This window comes from Gadus macrocephalus, chromosome 4, assembly GCF_031168955.1.
Source record: "Gadus macrocephalus chromosome 4, ASM3116895v1".
Lineage (NCBI taxonomy): Eukaryota > Metazoa > Chordata > Actinopteri > Gadiformes > Gadidae > Gadus > Gadus macrocephalus.
Genome location: NC_082385.1, coordinates 1,813,737 through 1,828,034, shown reverse-complemented (window position 1 = coordinate 1,828,034; position 14,298 = coordinate 1,813,737). Strand labels below are relative to the sequence as shown.

Sequence of the window (14,298 nt, the reverse complement as noted above, 5' to 3'; positions counted from 1 at the left end):
TGTGGGCATTCAGCAGACGCGGGGAAGTCCTGCAGAGTATAGGTGAACTCTGAACAAGTGAGTCTTGTATCTAACTTGTATATTAACGGTCAAAACAGGGTTTACCCTCTTAGTTCTAATACAAGTGTTTTTAATATTGTATATTCCTCTTATTTCAATCAGAAATCTTCAAAACGGCGCCCTGCCAACAGCATCAATGAGGATTACAGTAAACCTGGTGGACTCACCTTATAATGAGGATTACAGTAAACCTGGTGGACTCACCTTATAATGAGGATTACAGTAAACCTGGTTGACTCACCTTATAATGAGGATTACAGTAAACCTGGTGGCCTCACCTTATAATGAGGATTACAGTAAACCTGGTGGCCTCACTTTATAATGAGGATAACAGTAAACCTGGTTGATTCACCTTATAATGAGGATTACAGTAAACCTGGTTGATTCACCTTATAATGAGGATTACAGTAAACCTGGTGGCCTCACTTTATAATGAGGATTACAGTAAACCTGGTGGCCTCACCTTATAATGATGATTACAGTAAACCTGGTGGCCTCACCTTATAATGAAGATTACAGTAAACTTGGTGGACTCACCTTATAATGAGGATTGCAGTTAACCTGTATCTGACTATTACATCTATAAAGTCTTGTTCTTTGTCTCCAGACAGAGAGACATGCCTATACTTTGCATTCCATTTAAAGTAATGATTCACTCTCAAAGCACATTTCTATCATTTGTCTAAAATAAGATACGTATGTGTCTAAACCACGTCATCAAGGGGTGAACGGTCTCTGACTCCGGCGCAGCTGAAACATTTGACGTCACAACGCTACACGTCCAGAGGTCGGAGAGAGGAGTTAACAGGGAAACTCTTTTTCTCTCCCTGGAAACTATCTAGAGTGTCAAATAAAACGTTATCCAATTGACAGAAAGCAACACTTATCTACAACATGGGAAGTATTTAATAATGATGAATCGTTATAAATTAAATAAAGTAGCCTATAGTCAGTGGTGGGTAGAGTACTGAAAATCAATACTCAAGTAAAAGTAAAATTACTTCCTTAAAAATCTACTTTAGTAAAAGTAAATATTCCAATTGGAAAACCTACTTGAGTAAGAGTAAAAAAGTACTTTGTTTTAAAGTTACTCAAACTACAAGTTACTTTACATTTTGTTTTGGAGTGCTTGGATCAGTGAAAAAGACAGAACCTGTTAGAATGTGTGAGGGAGTGAGGGAGAGAAAGAGATGCACTCTGAAAACATTTCTTCACAAGTTGTAGGCCTACAACAAAAGCAATATGTACAACAAAAAATGTAATTTCATTTCAAACAAATTTGCATTAAGCTCTGTGCATGTGACAAAAGGCAAGAGCTTTGTAGGAACACAACCAATTAAACACAAACGAGACTGACTTGGTTGGCTGATTGGGCAATCAGATTATCCAGCCTACGCACATAGCATGCACGCACACTCACAGAGCCAGACACGACAATGACGAACAAGTTTGTGAGTGGTCTGCAGAATACAGTGTAACATAGTATCTTTAGAATTATATAAACTATACGTGGACTGTAACTCTGCACCCCCTGGCGAAAATATCTTCCTGCGCGTCTGCATCCATGCGTTTCTAGTCCTCAGTCCCAACGTAACGGTCGACTCGTCTCCTCGGCTATGGAATCGCAACAATGTTGCAACCTAGGGAGGGTGTGTTGCTAACCTGTTGTATTACAGTCAACGAAGATAATGTCTCTATCAAAATACTCATTTTAATGAAGGCACAATGGAAAATGTAATTTAGTATAGGGTAGAATTCTAAATCAAATATTTACTCAAGTAAGAGTAAAATTACAGACTTAAAAAAGGAACGTGAAAAGTACTCGTTACCCGAAAAGTTTTCTTTTTTGCTAACTTGCGTTACTTGTAATGCATTACTACCCACCACTGCCTATAGTATAGTAATAATAACCACAAATGGACATGTGTATTTTACAGATGTAAACGACAGCATATTATTAGACTGCAACGGCTGTAATTGATGCTGTGACCTAATTTTTTGACCTCAGTTCAGGAGGGTGGCTTCTATGTGACCCAGTTAGTTAACCCCTCAAGTGTAACTCATGTAAATATTTCATTTGCATAAATCTGAGATTGGTTCAAGATGCTAAATAACACCTCTACACCAATTTCAGAATGTTTTATCCATCGGATTAGCAACCTTTTCAACATGCAGTGCCCGTTGGACATTTGCTCGTCAATTTCTTTTTATTATTATTATTTTTTAATTGTGCCAATGATTATGCTGCCCCGTGCCAGTGGTGGCCCGCGTGCATAGGGTTGCCGACCCCTGATCTAGAGCATCAAATACAACGTTATCCAAATGACACAAAGCTACACTTATCAACAACATGGGAAGTATTTAGTAATGCTGAATCATTATAAATTAAATAAAGTAGCCTATGGTATAGTAATAATAACCAAAAATGGACATGTGTATTTTACAGATGTAAATTACAGCATATTTCTAGTCTGCAATTACTGTAATTTACCTCATTTTCTGACCTCAGTTCAGGAGGGTGGCTTCTATGTGACGCAGTTAGTTAACCCCTCAAGTGTAACAAGTGTACACCAAGTTTCAGAATGTTTTATCCATCAGGACGGCCACTACGAGCATTTACACTGTGAATACCTTAAAATGAAAAAACATAGAAACATAAATCTGCAATGATTATTGCCTGGATTATTCTGGATTCCTGACGGACAGGTTGGTTGCATTTAGTGAGCATATAACCATTCTGCTCCAGCCAATGTCAATTTAGTTCACGATTGAATGTTATTGCTTGTTCTCTACCTGGTAGGCAAACATTCAAAACTTTGAACTCCTCAATGCAATGTCTTACAATTATCGCTAATGGAAACAGCATTGCAAATCAATAAATATGTAGTGGTAAGAATAAGTTTATGCACCCATGCTAAAGTTGACTAAAATGAGGAATAAAAAATCATCTTAATCCCTTATTTAAAAAAATGAGGAAAAATCCGACCTTTTAGGCCAACAATTTTCTTTGTCAATGAATAATGTATCGTAAATAAATTGGAGAACATTTCTGAAGTTTTCACAAAATGTTCACTTAACAGCACAATCATCCTCACAGACATTACGGTTCAAAATAGCATTTGGCATTCGAAATAAGGCCTGAACACAGAGGTTCAGAATGTTTTATGCATCAGGCGGCCATGATGAGGGTTTAACCAAGACCTGAAGTTATAGCGCCCCCTATGGGAATCTCTGCACCAATCTTTTTCGAGATTTAAGTTAGAGGGACAACAAAAGGTCTGAGATTTGAAAACGTTTCACCACTCAGAGGTTGAGATATGGGTCGTACAAATATAAATAATAATTGCAACAATAAAAACAGGTCTCCACAGATACTACCTAACCAGATGCCTAGCGTTAAAGTCACCCAGGGTCACCGGGTGCTTGACTCCCAGCTGAAAGGTTCTGAGTACAATCCCCAATGTCTGGAGTCTTCAAGAAGACCCCAACCCCTGCCTCTGCACTGTCTAACCCCTACCTGCTCCTTAATGACCTGTCCCTGTACTGTCTAACCCCTACCTGCTCCTTAATGACCTGTCTCTGTACTGTCTAACCCCTACCTGCTCCTTAATGACCTGTCTCTGTACTGTCTAACCCCTACCTGCTACTTAATGACCTGTCTCTGTACTGTCCAACCCCTACCTGCTCCTTAATGACCTGTCTCTCTACTGTCTAACCCCTACCTGCTCCTTAATGACCCGTCTCTGTACTGTCTAACCCAGGGGTGTCAAACTCATTTTAGCTCAGGGGCCACATGGAGGATAATCTATTCCCAATTGGGCCGGACCGGTAAAAATATGGCATCATTATGTAAAATTAAACATGCTGTGAGCACACCAAACACAGGTTTCCCATTTACTTCCGTGAATAAAAAGGACGATGACCATTTTTCTTGGAAAACTCTGCACTCTGTGTCCACTTTTCGTCTTTTTGACAGAGGCATTTTGGGGCAATGAGAGTGCCAAAGCGCATAATGTTGAAAGTATAAGGCAGAACGACAAGGTAGCTCCGGGCTAGCTGCACTACCTGTTTATACTTGCTCCCTGCTCAGCCCCGGTATAAAGTTTTCTTGCTTAACATAATTGCTATTGCGACTTCTAGTGGACACATTAAGAAGTTTCCTTCATTGAAAAATAGCAGATCACTTTACGTTACATTCCAAAGCGACTTCCAGTTACACACAATTGTCCAGTAGTTCAATGTACAACAAATTAATCAGTGCCAGTCAATGCAATCCATGTAATGCCAGGAAGGATTTTTATAAAAAAAAAAAAAAATTATATATATATATTTTTTTTTTTACAATACTGTACTTCACAAAATCATCTCGCGGGCCGGATTAAACCCGTTCGCGGGCCTGATCCGGCCCGCGGGCCGTACGTTTGACACCCCTGGTCTAACCCCTACCTGCTCCTTAATGACCTGTCTCTGTACTGTCTAACCCCTACCTGATCCATAGTGACCTGTCTCTGTACTGACCAACCCTACCAGCTCCTTAATGACCTGTCAACAGCTGTCATCAACCTACTGATAAGAATCAAAGTTATTCATATTTATGATCTATCACGGATAAGAGTGGACTACAGTACCTTCGTCGTCTTCCTGCTGTGATGAAGTGAGCCACAACAAACCGTCCGACTCATAACAAGGAAATTATGAACCAACCAGTTGGACCAGTTCCCCTCCGAGTTCAAACTCCTCCCAGCCTCAGATTTGTTATGAGCTGCGTATTTACGGTCACAGGGCGCTGTTGTCTCTGTTAACTTTGGACGAGAGGCAGGGTGTTTTTTCCTAGACGCAGATTCATAGACCCTCTCATTCTCAAGGAGGGGAAAGGTGTGGAGATGCTTCCCGGACGTTTCTATTGCACTATTTAACAACCATTCATCATCCACACAGAAGGCCTCAAAGGGCTTCAAACGTGTCTGATAAGATCAAGTTCACCATGCGGATATCATACCAACTGCTCCCTGTGCTGGTTAAACCGCTATGAAGGCAGGACCATATATAGACTTCCTCATGTGGTATGACATCACAACCAGATCTGTGATGCAGGCCCACAGAGAACAGGACCCAGTCCATGATGACGTTTAACCGCCTTCAGTAACCAAGATGTTGTTAGTGTCCAAATAATGCAATCATAATACCGCACTGCAAATATAACAACAGTTCATTCTGTCCCAAGTACCTTTAAAGTCTCCCAAGGACGCAAGAAGACAAAAAGAAACAGTCATTATTAACGTCAACCTGACTCCAGGCTGGGAGGTTCTGGGTGATCAACCTGAGGGGTTGTACTGTCCAACCCCTACCTGCTCCTTAATGACCTGTCTCTGTACTGTCTAACCCCTACCGGCTCCTTAATGACCTGTCTCTGTACTGTCTAACCCGTACCGGCTCCTTAATGACCTCTCTGTACTGTCTAACCCCTACCTGCTCCTTAATGACCTATCTCTGTACTGTCTAACCCCTACCTGCTCCTTAATGACCTGTCTCTGTACTGTCTAACCCCTACCTGCTCCTTAATGACCTGCCTCTGTACTGTCTAACCCCTACCTGCTCCTTAATGACCTGTCTCTGTACTGTCTAACTCCTACCTGCTCCTTAATGACCTGTCTCTGTACTGTCTAACCCCTACCTGCTCCTTAATGACCTGTCTCTGTACTGTCTAACCCCTACCTGCTCCTTAATGACCTGTCTCTGTACTGTCTAACCCCTACCTGCTCCTTAATGAACTGTCTCTGTACTGTCTAACCCCTACCTGCTCCTTAATGAACTGTCTCTGTACTGTCTAACCCCTACCTGCTCCTTAATGACCTGTATCTGTACTGTCTAACCCCTACCTGCTCCTTAATGACCTGTCTCTGTACTGTCTAACCCCTACCTGCTCCTTAATGACCTGTCTCTGTACTGTCTAACCCCTACCTGCTCCTTAATGACCTGTCTCTGTACCGACCAACCCTACCAGCTCCTTAATGACCTGTCTCTGTACTGTCTAACCCCTACCTGCTCCTTAATGACCTGTCTCTGTACCGACCAACCCTACCAGCTCCTTAATGACCTGTCTCTGTACTGTCTAACCCCTACCTGCTCCTTAATGACCTGTCTCTGTACTGTCTAACCCCTACCTGCTCCTTAATGACCTGTCTCTGTACTGTCTAACCCCTACCTGCTCCTTAATGACCTGTCTCTGTACCGACCAACCCTACCAGCTCCTTAATGACCTGTCAACAACTGTCATCAACCTAATGATACGATTCAAAGTTATTCATATTTATGGTCTATCACGGATAAGAGTGGACGACAGTACCTTCGTCGTCTTCCTGCTGTGATGAAGTGAGCCAAAACAAACCGTCCGACTCATAACAAGGAAATGATGAACCAACCAGTTGGACCAGTAAATACGCAGCTCATATAAAAGCAGAGTCTGGGAGGAGTATCAGCTGGGAGGGGACTCCCAGTTGATACTCCTCCCAGACTCTGCTTTTATATGAGCTGCGTATTTACGGTCACAGGGCGCTGTTGTCTCTGTTAACTTGGGACGGGAGGCAGGGTGTTTTTTCCTAGACGCAGATTCATAGACCCTCTCATTCTCAAGGAGGGGAAAGGTGTGGAGATGCTTCCCGGACGTTTCTATTGCACTATTTAATAACTATTCATCATCCACACAGAAGGCCTCAAAGGGCTTCAAACGTGTCTGATAAGATCAAGTTCACCATGCGGATATCATACCAACTGCTCCCTGTGCTGGTTATACCGCTATGAAGGCAGGACCATATATAGACTTCCTCATGTGGTATGACATCACAACCAGATCTGTGATGCAGGCCCACAGAGAACAGGACCCAGTCCATGATGACGTTTAACCGCCTTCAGTAACCAAGATGTTGTTAGTGTCTAAATAATGCAATCATAATACCGCACTGCAAATATAACAACAGTTCATTCTGTCCCAAGTACCTTTAAAGTCTCCCAAGGACGCAAGAAGACAAGAAGAAACAGTCATTATTAACGTCAACCTGACTCCAGGCTGGGAGGTTCTGGGTGATCAACCTACTGATAAGAGTGGACTACAGTATCTTAGTCTTCTTCCTGTTGGACCAGTTCCCCTCCAAGTTCATACTCCTCCCAGACTAACCTCTTATGAATAATAATCAGCCTATTAAAATATGAAGCACTGACAGAGAGCTCTGAGCTCTGTCAACTCATGCTGTGTTCCTGAATCCTCGGACGCCAGCCTTCCCAGTTGCACTTTTGAGGTCATTTCCGGTCTCGGAGCATTTATAGCGTTCCAGTGCGACTTTATGATTGTGTCATGAAATTGGCTAGTCGTTGTTTATTGTTAGCTACATTAGCCTCTTTAGCAAACCAGCTCGAAAACGAACAACACAACTTTACATTGTATTGTATTCACAGCAAGAGTGTGTAAGAGCATTTAAAATCAACAGTAAAATGACCAACGTGGTCAAGGGCGTAGATTAGCGTGGGGACCTAAGGACGTGTCCCCACCAATGTCATATGACGACTGAAATGTCCCCACCAATATTCGGGTTGAAAAGAAAAAAATTCCCACTTCGGTACCGCCTCCCAAAATACGTCTTCCTTTTTACACTGCCAAGCCGGTTCGGACGCAGCTTCTCGTAAGGAAAGTTCCTCTGCGTGACGTCTTTCTCGTATATCGCATCATCTCTCCCCGTCTTCATTTAATGCGCCTGCATCACCTTCTCTCCCATGATGGTCAGCAGCTCGCGGTTTTCACTTATCTGGTTATCACTGGTTATCACTTGCTTGCATCCAGTGGTGTAGTCTTTTTTATTGTAGTGAGTATACTGTGATGATACCCTCCCAGCCTCGTACAAACCCGTCCCACCGGTACGTGTACGTGTGTGGCACTTATGGGGTGTCGCACCACACTCACCAACGCAGGGGTCTACAACCCGCTGATTTAAGAGTATAACGATTATCAACAATCATGGAAAGCTGGGTAGGTTTATCAGTTTTAAGAACAGTATGAACAAATAGAACACATAAATGACAAGTTGTCCTTTGTATATCTATAGTAGCAATAGCACATGCTAAACAAGGACAAAATCTACTCAAAATAATTTAATGAACTGTTTACAACCATGGCTAACCAGTGCATGAGAAGGTTTTTAAATTCCCTAGCCTGACACCCAGTCTGAAAGGCTGGACAGGGGTTCTCATCTAAAAGTAACAAGGAGATATAAAGTGGGATTAAAACATTGTCTTCTGTTGACTGCTTGTTACGTGGTTTACACATTAATATGGGAGGACTAGACACACACATGCGCACGCACACACACGCGAGAAGGAGGGGCTCGGCCCGCAACTAACGTGCAGAGATGCAGGGGCAGCTTCGCGCTTCGTAACAGAGACAGGGCAGAGCGCGAGCGCGCAGGGGGAATTTTATGAATGGTGAATGTAGGAGATAACTTCCCCTGCTTAAAGTATTTTATTGCAGTTATACCCAACCGGTATTTGCGAAAAATAAACACAGAAGTGAAAGATCTGTCACAAGACGATTGATACGTATCCGTGCACATTTTTAAGTGGGTATACGCAAATCCTGGTGCGTTCCTAGTGGGTATACGGCGTATACCTGCGTATCACGTAGACTACACCACTGCTTGCATCCTATATATAATCCAGACAACCAAACAGACACACACACGCCTACAAACGCACGCACGCACACACGCACAACCAGGTCACTATTCAGCGCATGAATTTGAGGAAAAAAGGGAAATGGCAATTATAAAAACATCAATAGTAGGCTATACAATTATTGCGTAGATTTCAATAGAATGAACACATGCCCTTCTCCAGCTAGAACTAATCATTTTTAATAATAATGAAGAATAATGAGAATAATCACTCTTTGCGCGGGATACGTTTCTTTCTGGAGAAGTGAAGAGGGCGTCCTACTGAACGGAGGTGGGTATCCTACATTATGTTAAATGAAATGACTTAAGAGAATTCCCCCCAAAGTATTTCATTAACATGCCGCAAATATACTTCAATGTATTTTAATGGTCGCCATAACATAAATTCAGAAATGTTAATCCAATACTTTGGGGGGAATTCACTTGAACTAAGTCATTTCATTTAACATAATGTAGGATACCTGCGAGAGTATGCTGCGATCTTTATTGAGTGGCGAAGTCACGCCCCTTCCGGTAGGGCTCATGGGACCTATGAGATCGAAAAATATGAATGGGTGTCAATGGAGAGAAAATTATTATTTTCTGGTCCCGGTCTTTATATGCCCTGGATTACACATATGTTGTTTGTGGATTTAAAGGATAATTTTTCATGCAAAGAGTTTGACCGTTTATTGTGCAATTGTTCAGATAAAGGCTGTAGAGAAAACACAACGAGAAAGACTACACGGCTCGTATGTAACGTCACGCTCCCTGCGACTGGCGTGGAGAAGACCGACAATCTTCCCATCGGCATAACTGAAACTCTGCACGTGCCCCGACTTATAATGGTTTTCACCTCTTTCGATGCTTTTATCCTCCCCTTGGAAAAAGCGGTGAAGTGGGGCAGAGAGATCGCCATCTCTGTGCAGAGTTCCAAGGGCGGGTGTGGTGACGTATATCATATGCGTCGAGAGCAGCGAAGAGCTGTAGTTCACAAAGCGGCCTCACATAAAACCTAAAATTATCAAACTTCTTAGTTTTAGTTTTTTTTTTTTTAGTTTTCTTTGCATGAAAAATTATCATTTAAATCCACAAACAACATATGTGTAATCCAGGGCATATAAAGACCGGGACCAGAAAATAATTATTTTCTCTCCATTGACACCCATTCATATTTTTCGATCTCATAGGTCCCATGAGCTCTACCGGAAGGGGCGTGACTTCGCCACTCTATAGCTCCATGGCTGGCACGCGGTGGGTCCCAGTGTAATTTGAGAAATGCATCCCTGCCGGCGATTTTCATTGGATTAGGAATTTATGGGCGGAACTATTTTGTCCCGCCCACGGACGCTCTGGCATCTACGGATACGAATACTTTTGCTACACATTTACCACCTAGACGTGTTGCAAAACTACCTGCAAAAAAAAACACAGCTGAGACTTGCATGAGCAGATTCGAGCAATTGTAAAATGGATTTGTGCTCGCTTATTAAAATGCTGAATTAACATAACGTTCTTTATCATTTTATCTGTGAGGAAATTTTTCACAAATGTGCAACCTCTGATGCATTAGTTCAAATTTGGGTTTACGAATGCACACCTTTTTGGCCATGTTCTCAGATTATGAAACACGGGTGTGCGAATGTGTTTTGCACCAACTGCGCTGCAATAATTGTAGCAAAAGGATTTGTGCACCTGTAACACAAATTTGCGTATTCGTAGACCCTATTTTGTGTTTACAATGGTATAAAATATATTTACGACTATAAATGTACTGTTACACATTAGTGACTTTAGAGTACACATGCAAAATAAATATATACGACTTCAAATTTACTGTGACTTTAGTGTATGCATTCAAATTCTGCAGTTACAGGTGCTAAAAACTTTTGCTACAATAATACCTTCATATAATAGGTCCATGGTAGCGTGGACGGGCCTGCCCACGTGGGTCATCCTGCCCATGTGGGTCGGGCGATGAAGTCAGACGCACAGAGAAAAGCCCCAAAGCGCTCCGAGCAGCCAGCGCTCAGTGCAGTCTGACCCAGACCACGGACAGTGGCTCTGTGTTGCGTGTAGGCTGTTATATGCCTTTTGTAGTTTTTAAAGCGTCAAAGAATGCTCAGCTAATTTTAGCAATCGTTTATTTTATTGTATTCTGCAGGACGTTAAGTGTTGGTATTTAGTTTGCGGTTATCGAAACTATAGTTGGACGCGGACATGAATGACATCAAACTGGCTGTGCTGGGCAGCGAGGGAGTGGGGACATCAGGTGAGGATGCGCCCTGGTGAGAGATAGGTGTCCCGTGGAGGGACAGGTTGTTAGGGAACAGGGCGGCGAGGGTTCAGCGTCAGACAGGCAGGTAGTCGGGCAGGCAGGGGTTCGGTGACAGGTAGGCAGAGTGACGGACGGAGAACTAGGGAAGAGGGGAGAGGGTTATCAAGAGAACGGAAACACTGAACTGGGTCTAGAGAATGCTGATAGGACCGATACGAACTGGGTAGTTGTAAACGACGAACTGGCGCCGGCTGGATGGAGATCCCCGGCTGAAGTAGGAAGTGGAGGTTGATGATCGAAGACAGGTGTGACGGAAGAATGAGATACAGTGGCGTCAAGTGGCCACTAGATGGGGGTGTTGGACTGCGTAGCAGGACGTAGCATGACGCAGATGTCCCGTGGACGGACAGTGCAGTGCGCGCCTTATACATGACCCTCATATTAATAACCATATGCTTTTGGTTCTGCAGCTCTCATCGTTCGGTTCCTGACGCGGAGGTTCATCGGGGAGTACGCCTTGTTGACCGGTAAGACTCCTAACGTTTGGAGACTATTTATTTAGACCCCTATTAGAAGGCTTGCTTGTCTCTGACATAGGTGAACGCAGGTAAAACACATGTTGTGGAATTGTGCATATAGCCTACTGTAGGATATCATTCATATGCTGAAGTGAGAAACGTTATTTGTGTATTGATTTATGGGCTACATATTGATTTTATTATTATGATTTTTGCTATCCAGAATTCGACATCATTCAGGTAATTAGTATGATGAATTTGTTATACTATTCCTACTGCATTAGAATATGTCACATATTTCCTGAAACATTCCTGTGTCAAGTGTCGTTCCAATCTTTGAAGGAAAGTAAATGAGACATCAGTAGGTCAGTAGAGGGAAGTGAAAAGTCAATTGTAGGTTTAACCCGAGATTGTGTAGTTTCTCCACGAGGCAACGTGCTGTCAGGTTATCTGGCCTGCTGCTACACAATGTTTATGTACTATCAGCTGTTTCTCTCTCTCTCTCTCTCTCTCTCTCTCTCTCTCTCTCTCTCTCTCTCTCTCTCTCTCTCTCTCTCTCTCTCTCTCTCTCTCTCTCTCTCTCTCTCTCTCTCTCTCTCTGCATTTAGGCTTGTCGCTCATTAATGTCCAAAGTCAATGTCCAGTGTCCTCCTTTGACACAAGGGAAAATGGTTTGGGCCAATCAGTGGCAGCAGGTGTTTCCTGACACCATACTTAAAGCCCTCAGCCCCACCCTGACTCTTTCAGTCCGCAGTACCGAGCCTTGGTGAGAGGGAGACATTGTTTGTGAGTGTTTGTTGCTTGAATAAAGAGCTTGAATATACAGTATGCTTAAGGGTTTGCTGTTCATACACTATCCATCAATGCGCGCTATTGATGGGCAGATAAACAGACAGGGACAGTGGTCAAACTGTCACAGGTGCTCTTTAAGCTTACAGGTGGTTTCAAATCTCCCATTCAGAACATTAGAAAAGACGGGGACACAGAGTGTATCACCAAGGAACAAAACAGGAAACGACAACCGTTACGACCTCGGGCACAGAGCACTGTCCAACGCTGTCCCTCTCGCACATCTGAGCTACTCACTGAATCATCACTTTTATCTAAAGTACCTTACAATGAATTTAAACTAACTATCAAAAAAGAGCCTCATATGAGAATAGCCCTGGATGAATACGACCGCAGCGAGCCTGGGCATCGTGTTACCACCCCATCCCCCCCCGGGGAACGGTGTATTAAATGTTCGTTTGTTGGAATTATCCGCAGCATGGCTCAGGACCGGGCCAGGTTGTTGTGGGCCCCGTCCCTCAGCGGCCGTTAGAGATATCAATTCCCGGGCAAGAGACTCTCCGGCTTGTTTACACCGGTGTTTTATTATGAGTCGTCTAATAATAGTCCCTGTTTTTATAACGTGTTTACCAATTATAATACCCCATACGGTTGTAACACACCACATTGTGACTTGTGACTTGAGAATTTATATTTTCAGAGTTCACGTTGAATCTTCATTTATTTTGCATTTGTCGTGTTCCCTTCTCTCTGCAGTGTCCCTGAGCCTTCAGCCTCCAACTGTGTCATCCTGTGATGGACGAGGTCAGAGGTCAGGAGAATCCCAAGGTCATGTGACGTGGGTCATATCAACAATTATGTATCAATTCATTTTTTTCTTTTTCGCCATATTCAATTTTTTAAATATAAACATTATTCCGTTGGTGCCAAAGACAAAAGTCTTATCCAATTGATTTTGGAGACCTTTGCATCGCTACTATGACAATTATTATTTTGATTATTATTATTATAACTACTACTACTAAAGCTTCAGCTGTGTGTCCCATGTGCAATAGAGCACATTTGTGTGCTTTCGAGAGGACGCCGGGAAATCGATTGTTGATTACTGAAAGAAAAACAGAAGTGAAATTGATTATCTTGAGTAAAGCGAGCTGCTTTTAACCGAATGGGTGCATGTTTACCAGCTGCACCTCATTCCACCACCGCAATGTGATGATACTAATCTATTTTATAAACTATTATGTGATTATTTTATGCTACTGTAAATACACCAATCCTTGGATAAACCTGACAGTTTATTCTTCGACGTATCCCGTTGCTTTTTTATCTTTTTTTAATCATGACGTGATTTTTGCCTTTCTGATTAGGCTCTGTGTTTTATACCGAATTTCAGATTTTTGTTCGTTTATCTGTTTTTTTCTATGCTGCTATCTGTTACACTGGTCAAAAAATAACATTCCCACTGCCATTTATCAATAAAACTCCATTCTAAATGTTGTGAAATTCTGTTTTGTCATTCAAAAGTAGAATAAACTTTATTTGTGAAATTTCAGCTTTATTGCTTTGATTTAATAGCTGACATTGTATAGCGATTTTTTATTTGCATAGCATCCATGGTTAAACAAAAAGACTGAACATGAGCTTCCAGAGAAGAAACGTAACTTTACATAAATTCAGCTGTGTTTCGACAATCGATAATTACAGTCCAATAGCATTTACGATAATGTTTGTTCAAAATGAATGCAATATGCTCGCCATTTTGCGTGCAAAGCATTATATTTCTGTTTATATGCCTACAAAATATATTGAACCTAATTAAATTTGGTAAAATTGTCCTTCGGCCAACCGTTACTAAAATTAGACATGTAGCGCAAGAACAGAATCTACATCGGAGACAATCTGGTGGCGGGAAATGAAAGCACGTGACCGAGCTGTGGATGATCCGTCTGCTCGT

General features: G+C 42.4%; 1 protein-coding gene and 2 long non-coding RNA genes across 3 annotated transcripts in view; 1 reads left to right on the top strand and 2 right to left on the bottom strand.

Annotated features, from left to right (window-relative positions):
* Positions 1-13,875, top strand: part of LOC132455613 (uncharacterized) — a 44,206-nt gene extending 30,331 nt beyond the window's left edge. Inside the window, exons 2-4 of the long non-coding RNA XR_009525306.1 lie at positions 10,860-11,031; positions 11,508-11,564; positions 13,101-13,875. This is a non-coding gene — a long non-coding RNA (uncharacterized LOC132455613). The remainder of the gene's footprint in view (positions 1-10,859; positions 11,032-11,507; positions 11,565-13,100) is intronic.
* The window catches only part of LOC132455604 (uncharacterized), a 174,763-nt gene that overhangs the window by 133,566 nt on the left and 26,899 nt on the right, over positions 1-14,298 (bottom strand). The window lies entirely within an intron of this gene.
* On the bottom strand, positions 2,578-6,397 carry LOC132455619 (uncharacterized). Its single transcript, XR_009525312.1, has 2 exons — positions 4,603-6,397; positions 2,578-3,674 (listed from the first exon to the last, which is right to left on the bottom strand). It is a non-coding gene; the product is annotated as an uncharacterized LOC132455619 (long non-coding RNA).